Source organism: Phocoena phocoena, chromosome 1 (genome assembly GCF_963924675.1).
Source record: "Phocoena phocoena chromosome 1, mPhoPho1.1, whole genome shotgun sequence".
In the NCBI taxonomy this organism is placed as follows: domain Eukaryota; kingdom Metazoa; phylum Chordata; class Mammalia; order Artiodactyla; family Phocoenidae; genus Phocoena; species Phocoena phocoena.
In genome coordinates this window covers 48,440,024-48,454,674 of record NC_089219.1, presented here as the reverse complement: position 1 = coordinate 48,454,674, position 14,651 = coordinate 48,440,024, and positions in this window count along the sequence as shown.

Sequence of the window (14,651 nt, the reverse complement as noted above, 5' to 3'; positions counted from 1 at the left end):
GGTTTTTTTTTATTAGTAATAAAGACTTTAACCAGAGTCCATTTAAAAAGCTATTGTTGGATGTACTTGAGGAAACGAGCATAATATTTCTTTTCAAACTTTGTATAAAAGAAGCCTACCCAGAATCCTTGTACTTGGCAGGCAGAAATTCATCTAAACTGCTTTCCAAATTTACCAAGTGCTTGCCTGAATAGACAAGGAGCCTGGGGGTATTTCTTGCAGGAGTGATGAGTTGTGAATCCCAATATGAGATGTGTGTAAAAAAAAAAAAAAAAAAAAAAAAGAATCTGTTTAAAGAGGGAAAAGAAGTTTCTGACTGTTTGGCAAAACAGGTTATTTTTAAACTGAAGAAAAATAGGATTGTGGAGATTTCAAAGATTTTTGTGATTTTATTTATTCAGCTCTATGTGGGACTCGCTTGCATCTCATTAGCACAGGGGCAAACGGAGATGCAAGAGGAATAGAAGATGGTCTTTGCCTTCAGGTGGCCTTCATACTCATCAAGGGACAAGATGTAGGTAGATCAGAAAATGACAATGTATGCACAGCAGGCTGGACTTATGGAAACTTTGTGATACTGGGAGACAGATGCACTTGGGTTCTAGATCTGGATCTACCTGGGGCTTGATGTTTCATCAGTTTGGTGCCTCAGTTTCCACTACTACAAACAGAGATAATAATACCTCCCCAGGTTGTAAAGATGAATGAGATGAGGCATGTCGAATGCTTATCACAGAATGTGGCACATAGTGGTATAATCACAAATGCAATTATATTTTCCTTTCTTTGTTTCTCCCTTCTGTTTCATGCTCTGTCACAAGGCGACATGTAGTCTTTGAAGTTCCTTAGGAATGTTGAAGAGTATGGTCTGTGACAGAATATTTTTCACGGAGGCGGGGCTGCCCTTGGACCTTGAGCTGGCTGTCTTCGGCCTGCCCTTCCTGAGAGCACTCTGCTCCCCTCCATCCTCCTTTCCTCCCTCTGGGAGGAAGGCTAACCTGGGTGGACTGCATCCATGGGCTTCCTGGCCTCTTGGCCTCTTCTTGGAATTAGCCATTGCTGAGTTCTAGCAGGAGGCTGAAGGGTGGGCGGGAAGCAGAGTGAAGTCTGTGTTTTTTTGTTGTTGTGGTTTTTTTTTGTCTTCTGCGGTACGCGGGCCTCTCACTGCTGTGGCCTCTCCTGTTGCGGAGCACAGGCTCCGGACGCGCAGGCTCAGCGGCCATGGCTCACGGGCCCAGCCGCTCCGCGGCACGTGGGATCCTCCCGGACCGGGGCACGAACCCGCATCCCCTGCATCGGCAGGCGGACCCCCAACCACTGTGCCACCAGGGAAGCCCAAGTCTGTGTGTTTTGATCGGCTTTTAGACTTTCTCTTGGCTGGGTTGCCCTGGGCTTGCTGTATCCTAGACTGAAGGTCACCGCTCCTTTTAAGGCAACTTTTTCTACTGGGTCCCCTCTCAGTTCCAGTCGCGCATCCCTTCTCTCACCCCTTCAAGCCTAGGAGAGGTAACAGTTCTGCTGTTCTAGCCCTGGGACCCTGGCCTGTCCTTCAGGGTCCCCCTTCAACACAGCCCACCCTTGGGTACATAATCTCTGTATTAATTCTTGGCAATAATACTGTTTAGAGTTTGTCATCTGTTTCCAGATGGGACCTCAAAGAGTGGGCTGAGTTTGATTAGGTGAGGAGGTGTGGCATTGGCTCACCAAGGTGTGCTCTGGGGTCTACGACCAACCTAGTGTGGCCATAGTGTGTATTTCCTGTGAGGAGGGTGGACTGAGCTGTGAGTCTGGGGAGATGTGCTGGACTAGAGCCTGAGAGTCAGGTTAACATATCAGATTTCATATCACAGCAGAAATCGTTCTTGGTAATTGTTTCCTGCTTCATTTTGACGCATATGTATCGAAAAACTAATATGTATATGGTATGGGAAATAAATATCGGAAATTTCTCCCTCTTCCTTCCTAAGAATGATATGCAGATGAAATAGAGGGAAGGGAAGACAAACAGTATGGAATGAATCTCTCCTGTAGCACCAGGCAATTTGCATATATCATCGTATTTATGCTACTCAGCAACCATTAGGGACAAGGTACGAACTTCCCAGCTTCACAGAGACCCAGACTTCAAGGGACTTGCCAAAGCTCACATAACTGGTACTCAGTGGAGCCATGATTTGAAAACCCAAGGCCAGTCTGGGAGACGGTGACGTTCATGATCTCGTGACTTTGCCAGCTGCAAGATGTGAAGAGTGATGTAGTTAAGGGTTCAGATGCGAGGTACATGTAAGTACACCAGAGTGAGCCTCAGGCTAGTTTTTACAGCCCTCCCCTTCCAAACCCCACCCCAGGAAGAAGGGGTGTGGCATTGTAAGGCCATGCACAACAGGAATTTCTGCAGGAGGAAGAGTGTCTCTAGAATCTCAGAAGAGCCGTACAGCCTGGCATCCCAGAGACTCGGGTATGATTTCAAAACAGGAAGGATCCTGAATGTCTCTCAGGGACCAGGGCATCTTATTGTTCCCATTGCGCAGGACATTGTTCACTCCCTAATTGTATATGTATTTCTCTGCCTGGTGGCTTCTGCGAGCCTTCACTTCACGGAGTCATAACTTCTGCTCAGTCAACCACTTGCTGCCTCAGAGCTTGTGCATCTTTTCACTTCTGGCCCCGTTACTCCTGGACAGAATCTGTATTAATGAGTTCAGATTCTTGAGAGAGAGAATATGCCTGTCTTCTCATACATCCAGTCTGGATCTAACCCTTCCTACCAGGCCAAGTTGTGGCTCTGGTCAGCCAGTGAATTGTCCTTGGGTAAGGAATGGACTTCTGGTGCAGTCAGCTGGGACAGATTAGGGAGTGGACATTTTGGGGGTGGGGCATTATTCTATCTATTCCAGTCCACCTCTGGACCCCAAAGATTCACATCTAGCCCAAATGCAGAAGACAGGCAAGGTCTCTCTGTGATGTCATCAGTTCAAAAGTCCAGATTCTCATGATCTAAATTATCTAAATCATATTCCAGTGATTAGGGCATAGGCATCTTGGTGGGGGGGGGGCATTTTCCTGACTGTCCCCAGCACTTAACACTATGTGATAAGTATCTTAAATAGATTATGTCATTTAATAAACTCACCACATCTGGTGCCTATTCTCAGAGTCATCGTATTTTGCGGTGGACGTGTTCAGGCTCAGGGGAATTCAATAACAGGCCCAGTCGTGGGGGATGAGGGAATGGGTCATGCCAGCCCTGAAATCACATGTGAATTCCCTTTACCTTTATGCTTGTTTCCTGTATATGTTACTGCATATTCGGATCACCTGGGGAGATTTTAAGCATCCCAGTGCCCAGGTGGCAGCTTAGATCAGTTAAATGAGAATCCCAGTGTGAAACCCAAGAGTCAGTAGTCGTTCCAGATCCTCAGGTGATTCCGATATGCAGAAGAGCTTGGGAGCCTCTGCCCTGCATTACTCATCACTAAAGGATGGTGCTCCAGGCGAAGGGTGCACATGGTCAGGGAAGCCTTCCCCATGAAGGGGAGCTTGAACTTAGAGTCGAAGATATTTGCAGGGTGTAACAGTGAGGTGGGCAGTTCATGGAGAGGCGACAGCTTTCCATGTTGGCGATTTGCTCAGTATTTGCTGAGTGTGATGGAATTTTTAGGTTTCCGTGAGAAGGTTCAAATAAATACATTCACAAATCAGGAAACGACGGGGAAAGAAGAGCTCCTTTGTCCAAGCATCTATCCCCATTTACAGCTTGAGCAAAACACAGCCCTGTGGTTATCACTGTTATGGATGGATTTTGTGAGGGAGATAATTGTGGAAATTGGGTCGCTTCCTGTCAAGTGCAGATCCTTTTGTGGAGGAAATTTGAGCTATCTGTGTATCCCATTTTACAGTAATTGAGATTGGACTAGCAAATCATTAGCGAAGCAAAGGAAGTTGATGGGCTTTTTATTTTTTTTCCAAAGGAAGGTGGAAAAAAATTTGATGTTTGAGAAGAGAGAGAAGAATTAAAATGGGATGTCAGTGATGGGAGAGAGCAATGCCTGTCTCCTGGCTCTCTGGGCAGGGAGAGGGTGACATCTGGGCCAAGACCTCCCTTGGGTGGGACCAACAGGAAGGGCTGTTGCAGGTGCCCCCTGTGATCAGGACAGGTACTGGGATGTGGACCTCCTTGGGATGAGCCGCCACCCAGGGCCACCCTGGGAACCAGGCAGCATGGGGACATCTGTTGCTTACTCGCCCAGCTTTCCACTGACAGAAGTTGGCCCGTGTGGTCCTCTTTCCCACTGTCACCTTTGAAGATAATGAAACGCAGCTTGTGGAAAGGAGAGTCAATAATGGTGGTATATATTTTAGGTAACTCAGCAGGTGAAGCTGCCAAATGTGATGTTTATTTAGTTAAAATCCCATTCACTGGGAGGGCCTCATTAAATACTTGTCTTTCCTTCCTGCGAGACCCCAGGGAACAGCAACAGCTCCAGGTTACTCAGACACATCGTGGAGGGAACTGGGATGATAGCAGAGGGCGTTCAGTCTCCAAGAGCAAACAGACAGCGTGCCCCGCCTTGTCGCGTGGCTAGTGGGGTTAAAATGAGGACAGGCATCGGCTAAAAAGCCAGGTGATGAGGGAGGTGCCATTTTAGGATTAGTGCTGGGGAACAGGTAAGAAGGCCACCTGAGGCCAGCCCCCATGCTTGGGAAAGTGTAGCAGCCACCAGGCCTTGATTCGTCTCTCTCTGTACCTCCCCCATGTAGCCCAGTGTCTGCTGTGTACAGAGTAGGTGCTTAGAAATGTATGTAGAATTGATTTGGTTTACAGAATCTGTAATTTAACAGCTGTGTGCTGAAGGAGTTGGGGATATTTGCTTTTTTTTTACTATTTCTTCATGCAAATTCATTTATCTAGGACATCTTTGGAAAGAAAACTTGAAGAGCATAAGCTTTTAAACTCAGTAGCTCTGCTGTTGCAAGCAGTCTCCCAGTTGGACCGCCGTTATCACTGGCTTCCAGCCCTGGGGTGATTGCTGGGTTACCATCATTTTTAAAGAACCTGAAATATGCCAGCCGCTGCCCTGTTCAATCACTGCGGTGGTCGCCTGTCACCTGCTAATAGTCACCACCCACTGGCGAATCATATTTGAAGTTTGCATCTAGCAGCAGGGTATGAATTTTTAGATATAAAATTATATACGTATTTCTATGGAAACACAAAAGACCCCGAATAGCCAAAGCAATCTTGAGAATGAAAAATGGAGCTGGAGGAATCAGGCTCCCTGACTTCAGGCTATACTACAAAGCTACAGTAATCAAGACAGTATGGTACTGGCACAAAAACAGAAATAGAGATCAATGGAACAGGATAGAAAGCCCGGAGATAAACCCATGCACATATGGTCACCTTATCTTTGATAAAGGAGGCAAGAATATACAGTGGAGAAAAGACAGCCTCTTCAATAAGTCGTGCTGGGAAAACTGGACAGGTACATGTAAAAGCATGAAATTAGAACACTCCCTAACACCATACACAAAAATAAACTCAAAATGGATTAAAGACCTAAATGTAAGGCCAGACACTATCAAACTCTTAGAGGAAAACATAGGCAGAACACTCTATGACATAAATCAAAGCAAGAACCTTTTTGACCCACCTCCTAGAGAAATGGAAATAAAAACAAAAATAAACAAACGGGACCTAATGAAGCTTAAAAGCTTTTGCACAGCAAAGGAAACCATAAACAAGACCAAAAGACAACCCTCAGAATGGGAGAAAATATTTGCAAATGAAGCAACTGACAAAGGATTAATCTCCAAGATTTACAAGCAGCTCATGCAGCTCAATAACAAAAAAACAAACAACCCAATCCAAAAACGGGCAGAAGACCTAAATAGACATTTCTCCAAAGAAGATACACAGACTGCCAACAAACACATGAAAGAATGTTCAACATCATTAATCATTAGAGAAATGCAAATCAAAACTACAATGAGATATCATCTCACACCGGTCAGAATGGCCATCAACAAAAAATCTACAAACAATAAATGCTGGAGAGGGTGTGGAGAAAAGGGAACCCTCTTGCACTGTTGGTGGGAATGTAAATGGATACAGCCACTACGGAGAACAGTATGGAGGTTCCTTAAAAAGCTGCAAATAGAACTACCATCCGACCCAGCAATCCCACTACTGGGCATATACCCTGAGAAAACCATAATTCAAAAAGAGTCATGTACCAAAATGTTCATTGCAGCTCTATTTACAATATCCAGGACATGGAAGCAACCTAAGTGTCCATCATCAGATGAATGGTTAAAGAAGATGTGGCACATATATACAATGGAATATTACTTAGCCATAAAAGGAAACGAAATTGAGATATTTGTAGTGAGGTGAATGGACCTAGAGTCTGTCATACAGAGTGAAGTAAATCTGAAAGAGAAAAACAAATACCGTATGCTAACACATATATATATGGAATCTAAGAAAAAAAAAATAAAAGAACCTAGGGGTAAGACGGGAATAAAGACACAGACCTACTAGAGAATGGACTTGAGGACATTGGGAGGGGGAAGGGTAAGCTGTGACAAAGTGAGAGAGTGACATGGACATATATACACTACCAAACGTAAAATAGATAGCTAGTGGGAAGCAGCCACATAGCACGAGGAGATCAGCTCGGTGGTTTGTGACCACCTAGAGGGTGTTAACATCCCTAGAGGGATGTTAAAAAAATTTATATACATGTGCTACTATGAATCTGCATGTTAAAGTAATAAACTATCTCCTATTTTTTTAGTTTGTAAATAGACATAGGTTGATGTCTTCACTCCAGTGGCTTTTCTTCAGTAGGAACTACAGGATGCCCATTTTATAGATGAAGTTGAGGCTCAGACTGGTTTAGTAGTAGCTCGAGTGCCTAAATGTATGTAAGCAGTGAGTGGGAGAGTCAGGCATGATTCCAACCCAGCCCCTCAGCTTATTGCTTTAGGTTCTGCCATTTACTGACACATTTTTGTAAAATCAGAGGTGAAGATTTTAGAACGTTGGGTAGAAGTGGGGCTCCAAGTACTGAAAACGCTAATGGAATTATTTTAAGCTTATACACATGTTTTTCTGATACTCTATTAGTTTATGTAATGAAGTTTCATGGTGCAATAAATACTCAGTGAAACTGTGTGATCCATTAGTTAAATGAAATGTTCCTAAGTATGCCGTACTGCTGTCACATAAATTCCTTTAATATTGCTGAAATCTGGTTCTGACTTTTGTGAGCTTTGAGTTTGATTAAAGAAACACATTCTGTTCCTCCTATTATCACCTTGCTGAAGGCTGACAGATACCTGAGTAATAACAGTGCCTGCCTTCTGGAGCATAGCATTTTATTTTCCCCAGAGTACTTTTACGTAGCTTTCATTTATTCCTGTTCACTTAATCCCATGAATTATAGCCAGCATTATCCCATTTTACAGATGAGTAAACTGATGGACCATGTAGGTTTTTTTTTTAACATCTTTATTGGAGTATAATTGCTTTACAGTGGTGTGTTAGTTTTTGCTTTATAACAAAGTGAATCAGTTATACATATACATATGTTCCCATATCTCTTCCCTCTTGCATCTCCCTCCCTCTCACCCTCCCTATCCCACCCCTCCAGGTGGCCACAAACCACCTAGCTGATCTCCCTGTGTTATGCGGCTGCTTCCCACTAGCTATCTATTTTATGTTTGGTAGTGTATACATGTCCATGCCACTCTCTCACTTTGTCACAGCTTATCCTTCCCCCTCCCAATGTCCTCAGGTCAATGCTCTAGTAGGTCCCCGTCTTACCCCTAGGTTCTTCATGACCTTTTTTTTTTTCTTAGATTCCATATATATGTGTTAGCATACGGTATTTGTTTTTCTCTTTCAGACTTACTTCACTCTGTATGACAGACTCTAGGTCCATCCACCTCACTACAAATAACTCAATTTCGTTTCTTTTTATGGCTGAGTAGTATTCCATTGTATATATGTGCCATATCTTCTTTATCCATTCATCTGTTGATGGGCACTTAGGTTGCTTCCATTTCCTGGCTATTGTAAATAGAGCTGCAATGAACATTTTGGTACATGACTCTTTTTGAATTATGGTTTTCTTAGGGTATGTGCCCAGTAGTGGGATTGCTGGTTCGTATGGTAGTTCAATTTGTAGTTTTTTAAGGAACCTCCATACTGTTCTCCATAGTGGCTGTATCAATTTATATTCCCACCAACAGTGCAAGAGGGTTTCCTTTTCTCCGCACCCTCACCCTCATTTGTTGTTTGTAGATTTTTTGATGATGGCCATTCTGACCGGTGTGAGATGATATCTCATTGTAGTTTTGATTTGCATTTCTCTAATGATTAATGATGTTGAACATTCTTTCATGTGTTTTTTGGCAATCTGTATATCTTCTTTGGAGAAATGTCTATTTAGGTCTTCTGCCCGTTTTTGGATTGGGTTGTTGGTGTTTTTGTTATTGAGCTGCATGAGCTGCTTGTAAATCTTGGAGATTAATCCTTTGTCAGTTGCTTCATTTGCAAATATTTTCTCCCATTCTGAGGGTTGTCTTTTGGTCTTGTTTATGGTTTCCTTTGCTGTGCAAAAGCTTTTAAGCTTCATTAGGTCCCGTTTGTTTATTTTTGTTTTTATTTCCATTTCTCTAGGAGGTGGGTCAAAAAGGTTCTTGCTTTGATTTATGTCATAGAGTGTTCTGCCTATGTTTTCCTCTAAGAGTTTGATAGTGTCTGGCCTTACGTTTAGGTCTTTAATCCATTTTGAGTTTATTTTTGTGTATGGTGTTAGGGAGTGTTCTAATTTCATGCTTTTACATGTACCTGTCCAGTTTTCCCAGCACGACTTATTGAAGAGGCTGTCTTTTCTCCACTGTATATTCTTGCCTCCTTTATCAAAGATAAGGTGACCATATGTGCGTGGGTTTATCTCTGGGCTTTCTATCCTGTTCCATTGATCTCTATTTCTGTTTTTGTGCCAGTACCATACTGTCTTGATTACTGTAGTTTTGTAGGATAGTCTGAAGTCCCATGTAGGTTTTTTAATTCTAGATTTGCCCTAGAGATGCCAGACCACCAGATAGCTGTATAATAAGATTCCAATTATTTATTTTTGAATTTAGTTAAAAGAAAAGAAAGCATGCTTTCTTCAAAGAGCATTTAAAATGACTTGAGTCTCTTTGTTTTGACCCTATTCAAAAGTATTACTGCTATTATACTTTAGTATTGTATTCTCAGCATAAGTTAAGGGACATTGAAAATTCCCTGTTGGATTTTCTATAGAGACAGTGCTGATGTTAATGTCCATGGGACCACACAGCGTTGGTTTTATGAAAGCCTGTAGGCCCTTTTCATTCTGTTTCTGGTTTAAGGTTATTTGAGCATGGACTTTGTGGAACCTGTAACTGATCCTATTTCCTTCTATGCTTTGGCCTCTAGCAATCTCATATATTTACATCCTGTCTTCTGTAACCGTACAGGTTTAACTCGGTGGCCTATCGTTGCTTCTGCCTCTACCTTCATTTCCAATCCTTTGTTCCCCATTCACTTCAGTTTTCCTCATTCATTAATTTTATCCTGTTCTAGAGAATGACTTTCTATAAAATTTTCTATAAGCTGCCTGAATTCTTTTTATTTTTTTCATAATGTCAGGTGGACATAACCGACGAGCAACACAATGAATGTGAGCTCTCAGGCCAAGAGACGTCTTCTTCTTCTGTGATTTTTCTTTCCTTTCTTGAAACACACAGTTGTGGCAAAACAGTTTTGATGGGGTCTGTAGTGAGGTTGTTAATCTGTCAACTTTGTGGCCTTTAGAGTTTTAAAGCCAGGGATACGTTCTATCAATATAGTAGTATTCTGGAAGGGTTTGGTCAAAGCAAGTGATGGCCTTGCATTTGCTGTGAGGATGGTGGTATTTTAACAGTAGCGGGAGAGATGTAGTATCTTGAAATATCATTCTGGTAAAGTTTCTGTAGCGCTTGCACTTCTGACACCCTTGGCAGAATTAAGTAAGTGTTGCCATTGGGCTCTAGCGAAACCTTTCTCTTTCCTTTTTTCTTGTTCCTGAAAAGAACAGATGTACAGAATGAGCACATTTTAGGCAGTTCCCAAATGGGCTAGATCAGATCAGTTAGCCCTTGACATATTAAAAAAAAAACGGAAAAAGGGTTGACAGGTTAAAGTCATAGTCCCAGGGATGCAGAGGGAGGGAGATGGTCCAACAAAGGCCGACTTTGGCTATGTAATTAAAGGAGTTTGCAGTGATCTATGGGGCCAGTAGGTGAAAAGTCTTGGGACGGGGTTGGGGGGCAATTCCTGGCATGGAGGCAGAGTCTGGAGGGGAAGTCAAGAGTTCAGTAAGAAACACACCTGCTCGAAAGAAACAACGTTGGACCACAGACTTGTGTCAAGTCAAACATTCCGGGGAGATACAGGATGAAGTTGGAATCTATAATAAGAACTGACAGCCATAAACTGATTTTAAACTCATGTAGCCTTGGGAATTAGAAAGCATGCCATCTAGGGAGCTGCAATGGGTCTGAACTTTTTAAAAGACGAGTGAGACCAGAATTGGCTTTGTTGCATCCCTGTGTGTGTTCGGTTCTGACCTAGGCTTTAAAAACTTTTTTTTTGTTAAATTTGGAAATAATTTCACAATTACAGAAAAATGTAAAAGAATGAGAATATACAAAAAAATACTCTATGCCTTTTACTTAGATTCACCTATTGTTACTGTTTTATCACATTTGCTTTATCATTTGTGTATTCTCTCTCTCTGTGTATATGCGTGGATACACACACACGTATGCTGCATGTACATACACATATGTATATGATTTGTTTTTCCTGAATCATTTGAATGGTGCATGTAGCTTAGCCCTTTATACCTAAATATTTGTAGTCCCTAAGTGTAGTCCCTAAGAATAGGTGATTTCTCTTACATAGCCATCGGAAAGTTATCGAATAAATTTAACTTTGAAATAATATTTTTACCTAATTTGCCATCCATATTCAAATTTGTCAGTTGGCTCACTCATTTCTTTTTTTTTTTTTTAAAGTTTTCTTAGAATATTACTGCTTTTTTTTTTTTTTTTAATTTATTTATTTAGTTTTGGCTGTGTTGGGTCTTCGTTTCTGTGCGAGGGCTTTCTCTAGTTGTGGCAAGTGGGGGCCACTCTTCATCGCGGTGCGCGGGCCTCTATCGCGGCCTCTCTTGTTGCGGAGCACAGGCTCCAGACGCGCAGGCTCAGCAGTTGTGGTCCACGGGCCTAGTTGCTCCGCGGCATGTGGGATCCTCCCAGACCAGGGCTCGAACCCGTGTCCCCTGCATTAGCAGGCAGATTCTCAACCACTGCACCACCAGGGAAGGCCCACTCATTTCTTTTGTAGCATTTCTTTTCTCGCTAGTAAAGGAGGATCTGGTACAAGCATTGCATGTAGTAGTTGTAACTGCTTTGTTTCTTTTTTTTTTTTTTTTTTTTTTTTTGCGGTACGCGGGCCTCTCACTGTTGTGGCCTCTCCCGTTGTGGAGCACAGGCTCCGGACGCGCAGGCTCAGCGGCCATGGCTCACGGGCCCAGCTGCTCCGCGGCATGTGGGAACTTCCCGGACCGGGGCACGAACCCGTGTCCCCGGCTTCGGCAGGTGGACTTTCAGCCACTGCGCCACCAGGGAAGCCCTGTTTTGTTTCTTTTAATCTAAAGTATTTCCACAGCCCATCTTTGTCTTTGGTTATGCCATTTTTGAAGAATAGGCTTTCTCTGCATTTTTATATGCATGTTCTGATTAGATTCCTGGCCAGGATGCTGCATGATAATGTGGTCTTCTTTGGGGTATCACCGGATATCCATTTGCTCGTCTTTGCTAATGTTAATTTTGATAACCTAATTGAGGTGTGGTTCGATGTCTCCATCGTATGATCACAAATTTTCCCCTTGCAACTACAAATAGCAAGTGAGAAGACACTTTAAGACCTACGAACGGCTTGCTTCTCATCGAAAAATTTCCCTGGATTTAGCATTTATTGATGATTCTTGTCTGGCTAAGGTTTACTCTGATGGCTGCAAAATGTGTTTTTATACTCTAGCACTTCCTCTGTATTTACCAGATAGTATCTGCTCTACTGTCAACAAGACAGCCTTCCCTTCTTCCCCCACACGTTTATCTGTCTGTTTTCAGTATGGGTTCCCATTTTTTCAGTGGTTTATTATTTATTTACCTTCCTTAAATTATATTGGTGTTTAAGCTGTTTCAGAATTGGCCAGTGAGAGCTCCTCCAAGATGGCGTCTGTATCCTTGTGACATGCTCCTATCATTGGTGCTGGTTGTGAGTACTTCATTACTTTCTGGAACAACAAGATATGTTGGGCTCATCTTATACCTGCCATGCCCCATTTCTGGAATCACCCACTTCTCCAGGAAACCCTGGGTCCTTTTACTGAGGAGTGGTAGTAGAAACCAAAATCTAGGTATTTAGGTGTCATGTTGTCATTGGGTTATCTTTGCTCCTTGACCTGTTCAGTGGACAGGGCTGGGAAGTCATATGCATATAAACGCATGTATACACATACTCATATACAGATACATGTGTATTTTTATAAACCACGAATTTACCCTGAAATCTCCAATTTCCAGTCTGTCCCATAGTTGTCTTTCCTGTCCTCCCTCTTTGCATATTTTAATGTCTCTTCTTGAGTAGTGAGAATCTTGGCTCCCAAGAACATTAAAGAATGTACGTCCTTGTCCAATCTTATAATACATCTAAAATAGTTTTATAATTGCTTTGCCCATAGCACTACCCATAAAAGCCTACTAAAAAGAGTTTGAGGTTTGTTTTTAGCTCCCCCTGCCCCAATCCTGTTCAAGACCGAGTGTAAACAGTCAAACTGTGTTCCTAAGCTATTCGTATTTGTTCTTTGTCTCCCACCCTTTCAGTGCTTGTGCTTATGATGTGTCTCTGACATACAATTGGATTCATTTGTTTCCATCCACTTGCAGTTTTAGCATTTCCCCCACTTCCTATCCCTGTTAACTTAATTTTACTTTCTTCAGATATGTAGAGCATGAATAGGCTTCCAAATTTGGAAATTAAACAAAAAGCTGTACTCTGAGAAGTATCGCCCTTTGCCTTGTCCTTCTACCTGGTCCGTCCATCATTCTACGACCCAGGATCTCCCCGTGTAGAAAAACAGCTTCATTGTTTTCTGCTGTGTTTGTCCTGTTTCTTTTTGTAAAGATAAGCAGTTAAGTCTCCTCCTTTCTTACATGAAACTAGCATGCTGTAGATTGAGCTAGGCTTCCTAAGTGCCCAAATTTCATTGATCTTCCAAATCTTCCACACTTGGTGGTGGTCTTCCTATTTTACTGATGTGGAAACTAAGACCCCTGGTCTGTACTATTGCAAACCTTTTTGCCTTGTTGACAAATGGCCTGTTTTCAGTGCTTTGTAGTTTGAATGAAGCTGATTAAGATGCCCTAAAGTACGAATCATCAGGTAGTAGCACGTACAGTTTTTAATCCATAAAATGGCTGCCACTGAAACCCAGAGTCCTGCTTCTGGGAAGTCTACGCCTTCATCTGGTTGTTAAGGCTGGATTGTCCCTTTAGCCTGGAATTTCAGTGTCCCTAGCATATCCCACGAGGCTTAAGTCAGGGTGTGGCACCTGGCTGGGAGAGTTGTTTCTGACTTTTTGTTTTTTCTTTTTAAAATTGAGGTGAAATTCACATAACATAAAATTAACCATTTTAGTATGTATAATTCAGTGGCGTTTATTATATTCATGATGTTGTTCAACCATCACCACCATCTAGTTCCAAAACCTTTTCATCTCCTCCAGAGGAGACCCTGTAAACCATTAAAGAGTCGTTCCCCCCCTCCCTGGCTTCCCCCAGCACCTGACAACCACTGATCTGCTCTCTATCTCTCTGGATTTATTTATTTTGGGTATTTTGGAGGTAAATGGAATCACACACTAAAGTGACCTTTTGTGTTTAACTTCTTTCACTTGGTATGTTGTTTGCCAGGTTCATCCACCTTGTAGCATGTATCAATCCTTCATTCCATTTTATGGTTGAATAATATTCCATTGTATGGTTACACCACATTTTGTGTAACCATTCCCCAGCTAATGGACCTCCAGGGGGATTGTGAGTGAAGCTGGGGAGAAGAGAGGCTTGTACCCTGCCTTGTGCGCTTGCTGCCTACTAGCCACGTGGCCGTGGACGACTACAAAACTGGCTTGTGCCTCCCTTTACTCATGTGTCAAATGAACCTAATGATAATATCTAACTCTTCAAGTGACTGAAGGATTGGCTAAGATAATATGTGAAGAGTTCATAGTATAGTGCCTGGCAAATAATGGGCCTTCATAAACATTAGCTGTTTTGCCATAGGATCCTCTGAGCGTGGGTGGGGAGGAGAGAGAACACAAACGTGCGTTATAGTAGGTGTTTTACCGTGCATTTGTTCTGTTGTAGCTGCTCAAGCCTTTGTGCTTTGTTTAAAAACGAAAAGGCCTATCTGTTTTCTCTGCTTTGTGGTTTGGTGTTTTTGCCCCTCCCCCACTCCCTACCCCCCCACCCCCCCTTCACTGAACGTGGGATTTTACATTTAG